Source organism: Bufo bufo, chromosome 2, assembly GCF_905171765.1.
Source record: "Bufo bufo chromosome 2, aBufBuf1.1, whole genome shotgun sequence".
Lineage (NCBI taxonomy): Eukaryota > Metazoa > Chordata > Amphibia > Anura > Bufonidae > Bufo > Bufo bufo.
Window position 1 is genome coordinate 665,759,867 of NC_053390.1, and position 5,352 is coordinate 665,765,218.

Here is a 5,352-nt window from a genome sequence, read left to right on the forward strand (position 1 = left end):
TTTACGGATGCACTGATAGATGGATCGGATCCGCAAAACGCATCCGGACGTCTGAATGAAGCCTTACAGGGGCATGATCAATGACTGTGGTTATCACCCCATATAGACTCCCTGATCACCCCCCTGTCATTGATTACACCCCTGTCATTGATCACCCCCCTGTAAAGCTCCATTCAGATGTCCGCATGATTTTTACGGATGCACTGATAGATGGATCGGATCCGCAAAACGCATACGGACGTCTGAATGAAGCCTTACAGGGGCATGATCAATGACTGTGGGGATCACCCCCCTGTCATTGATTACCCCCCTGTAAAGCTCCATTCAGATGTCCGCATGATTTTTACGGATGCACATAGATGGATCGGATCCGCAAAACGCATCCGGACGTCTGAATGAAGCCTTACAGGGGCATGATCAATGACTGTGGTGATCACCCCCCTGTCATTGATTACCCCCCTGTAAAGCTCCATTCAGATGTCCGCATGATTTTTACGAATGCACTGATAGATGGATCGGATCCGCAAAACGCATCCGGACGTCTGAATGAAGCCTTACAGGGGCGTGATCAATGACTGTGGTTATCACCCCATATAGACTCCCTGATCACCCCCCTGTCATTGATTACCCCCCTGTAAAGCTCCATTCAGATGTCCGCATGATTTTTACGGATGCACTGATAGATGGATCGGATCCGCAAAACGCATCCGGACGTCTGAATGAAGCCTTACAGGGGCATGATCAATGACTGTGGTGATCACCCCCCTGTCATTGATTACCCCCCTGTAAAGCTCCATTCAGATGTCCGCATGATTTTTACGGATCCACTGATAGATGGATCGGATCCGCAAAACGCATCCGGACGTCTGAATGAAGCCTTACAGGGGCGTGATCAATGACTGTGGTGATCACCCCATATAGACTCCCTGATCACCCCCCTGTCATTGATTACCCCCCTGTCATTGATTACCCCCCTGTAAAGCTCCATTCAGACGTCCGCATGATTTTTACGGATCCACTGATAGATGGATCGGATCCGCAAAACGCATCCGGACGTCTGAATGAAGCCTTACAGGGGCATGATCAATGACTGTGGTGATCACCCCATATAGACTCCCTGATCACCCCCCTGTCATTGATTACCCCCCTGTAAAGCTCCATTCAGATGTCCGCATGATTTTTACGGATGCACTGATAGATGGATCGGATCCGCAAAACGCATACGGACGTCTGAATGAAGCCTTACACGGGCGTGATCAATGACTGTGGTTATCACCCCATATAGACTCCCTGATCACCCCCCTGTCATTGATCACCCCCCCCTGTCATTGATCACCCCCCCTGTCATTGATCACCCCTCTGTAAGGCTCCATTCAGACATTTTTTTGGCCCAAGTTAGCGGAATTATTATTTTTTTTTTCTTACAAAGTCTCATATTCCACTAACTTGTGTCAAAAAATAAAATCTCACATGAACTCACCATACCCCTCACGGAAACCAAATGCGTAAAAATTTTTAGACATTTATATTCCAGACTTCTTCTCACGCTTTAGGGCCCCTAGAATGCCAGGGCAGTATAAATATCCCACATGTGACCCCATTTAGGAAAGAAGACACCCCCAGGTATTCCGTGAGGGGCATATTGAGTCCATGAGAGATTGAAATTTTTGTCCCAAGTTAGCGGAACGGGAGACTTTGTGAGAAAAAAATTAAAAATATCAATTTCCGCTAACTTGTGCCAAAAAAAAAAAATTTCTATGAACTCGCCATGCCCCTCATTGAATACCTTGGGGTGTCTTCTTTCCAAAATGAGGTCACATGTGGGGTATTTATACTGCCCTGGCATTCTAGGGGCCCCAAAGCGTGAGAAGAAGTCTGGTATCCAAATGTCTAAAAATGCCCTCCTAAAAGGAATTTGGGCACCTTTGCGCATCTAGGCTGCAATAAAGTGTCACACATCTGGTATCGCCGTACTCAGGAGAAGTTGGGGAATGTGTTTTGGGGTGTCATTTTACATATACCCATGCTGGGTGAGAGAAATATCTTGGTCAAATGCCAACTTTGTATAAAAAAATGGGAAAAGTTGTCTTTTGCCAAGATATTTCTCTCACCCAGCAAGGGTATATGTAAAATGACACCCTAAAACACATTCCCCAACTTCTCCTGAATACGGCGATACCACATGTGTGACACTTTTTTGCAGCCTAGGTGGGCAAAGGGGCCCATATTCCAAAGAGCACCTTTAGGATTTCACAGGTCATTTACCTACTTACCACACATTAGGGCCCCTGGAAAATGCCAGGGCAGTATAACTACCCCACAAGTGACCCCATTTTGGAAAGAAGACACCCCAAGGTATTCCGTGAGGGGCATGGCAAGTTCCTAGAATTTTTTATTTTTTGTCACAAGTTAGTGGAAAATGCTGATTTTTTTTTTTTTTTTCATACAAAGTCTCATATTCCACTAACTTGTGACAAAAAATAAAAACTTCCATGAACTCACTATGCCCATCAGCAAATACCTTGGGGTCTCTTCTTTCCAAAATGGGGTCACTTGTGGGGTAGTTATACTGCCCTGGCATTCTAGGGGCCCAAATGTGTGGTAAGGAGTTTGAAATCAAATTCTGTAAAAAATGACCTGTGAAATCCGAAAGGTGCTCTTTGGAATATGGGCCCCTTTGCCCACCTAGGCTGCAAAAAAGTGTCACACATCTGGTATCCCCGTACTCAGGAGAAGGTGGGGAATGTGTTTTGGGGTGTCATTTTACATATACCCCTGCTGGGTGAGAGAAATATCTTGGCAAAAGACAACTTTTCCCATTTTTTTATACAAAGTTGGCATTTGACCAAGATATTTATCTCACCCAGCATGGGTATATGTAAAATGACACCCCAAAACACATTCCCCAACTTCTCCTGAGTACGGAGATACCAGATGTGTGACACTTTTTTGCAGCCTAGGTGGGCAAAGGGGCCCATATTCCAAAGAGCACCTTTCGGATTTCACAGGTCATTTTTTACAGAATTTGATTTCAAACTCCTTACAACACATTCGGGCCCCTAGAATGCCAGGGCAGTATAACTACCCCACAAGTGACCCCATTTTGGAAAGAAGAGACCCCAAGGTATTCGCTGATGGGCATAGTGAGTTCATGGAAGTTTTTATTTTTTGTCAGAAGTTAGTGGAATATGAGACTTTGTATGAAAAAAAAAAAAAAAAAAAAAAAATCATCATTTTCCACTAACTTGTGACAAAAAATAAAAAATTCTAGGAACTTGCCATGCCCCTCACGGAATACCTTGGGGTGTCTTCTTTCCAAAATGGGGTCACTTGTGGGGTAGTTATACTGCCCTGGCATTCTAGGGGCCCGAATGTGTGGTAAGGAGTTTGAAATCAAATTCTGTAAAAAATGACCTGTGAAATCCGAAAGGTGCTCTTTGGAATATGGGCCCCTTTGCCCACCTAGGCTGCAAAAAAGTGTCACACATCTGGTATTGCCGTACTCAGGAGAAGGTGGGGAATGTGTTTTGGGGTGTCATTTTACATATACCCATGCTGGGTGAGAGAAATATCTTGGCAAAAGACAACTTTTCCCATTTTTTTATACAAAGTTGGCATTTGACCAAGATATTTATCTCACCCAGCATGGGTATATGTAAAATGACACCCCAAAACACATTCCTCAACTTCTCCTGAGTACGTAGATACCAGATGTGTGACACTTTTTTGCAGCCTAGGTGGGCAAAGGGGCCCACATTCCAAAGAGCACCTTTCGGATTTCACTGGTCATTTTTTACAGAATTTGATTTCAAACTCCTTACCACACATTTGGGCCCCTAGAATGCCAGGGCAGTATAACTACCCCACAAGTGACCCCATTTTGGAAAGAAGAGACCCCAAGGTATTTCGTGATGGGCATAGTGAGTTCATAGAAGTTTTTATTTTTTGTCACAAGTTAGTGGAATATGAGACTTTGTAAGAAAAAAAATAAAATAAAAAAAAATCATCATTTTCCGCTAACTTGTGACAAAAAATAAAAAGTTCTATGAACTCACTATGCCCATCAGCGAATACCTTAGGGTGTGTACTTTCCGAAATGGGGTCATTTGTGGGGTGTTTGTACTGTCTGGCCATTGTAGAACCTCAGGAAACATGACAGGTGCTCAGAAAGTCAGAGCTGCTTCAAAAAGCGGAAATTCACATTTTTGTACCATAGTTTGTAAACGCTATAACTTTTACCCAAACCATTTTTTTTTTACCCAAACATTTTTTTTTTATCAAAGACATGTAGAACAATAAATTTAGAGAAAAATTTCTATATGGATCTCGTTTTTTTTTGCAAAATTTTACAACTGAAAGTGAAAAATGTCATTTTTTTGCAAAAAAATCGTTAAATTTCGATTAATAACAAAAAAAGTAAAAATGTCAGCAGCAATGAAATACCACCAAATGAAAGCTCTATTAGTGAGAAGAAAAGGAGGTAAAATTCATTTGGGTGGTAAGTTGCATGACCGAGCAATAAACGGTGAAAGTAGTGTAGTGCCGATTTGTAAAAAAGGGCCTGGTCTTTAGGGGGGTATAAACCTGTGGTCCTTAAGTGGTTAAGGGCTTTTACATCAAAACAGAGCTACTATGTGTAGTGTACGGGAGCTGTAATGCCCGTCACTACAGAAGGGTCACTTGTGTGCTGTCGTTTCCCCTTATTTATGGGGAGGTTGGTATAAGTCATCTTCATAAAATATAATGTAATGTAATGCTATGTACTTTCCTGTTACTGTAAAATGTGCATGTACAGGCCTGCTAGGGGTGTCATTCCAGCTCTGAGTCACTAGAGGGAGCTAGGGAGCCCTAGGTTATATAAGGCCCAGTCAGGGAGAGGAAGAGGGGATTTAGACTGTGTTAGAGATCAGACTATGTCTGAGTTAAGTCCAGGCCTGGAGCTTGCAGACCAGGAGAGGGTATTGCAGTCCCTGTAATCGGGTTCCAGATCCAAGGAGAAGGTTCCCCTCCTGAGTTCATATATGCAGAAGCAGGAACACCACAGTTAACCAGCCTGAGGAAACCGAGAGAGACAGAGGCAAGCACAATAAAGCAAGAGGTACTAAAGATAACAGAGGAGGTACTTGATCATTATAAAACCAAGGATATAAGCCAGAGCTAGGGCATCGGGCCTTGGAGAAGAGTTTCTAAGTTCCAGGATCAGTCAGGAATAGAGTGCAAGCCGCCTGTACTGCAAGTCCTGTGTTTAACACTCTGAAGTCACCTTGCTATAAATTGCCTGCATCAAATGTATTGAAACCAACTGTCTTCAAAGGAACTGCGCTTCCATCTGTGTCCATGTATGATGACTAC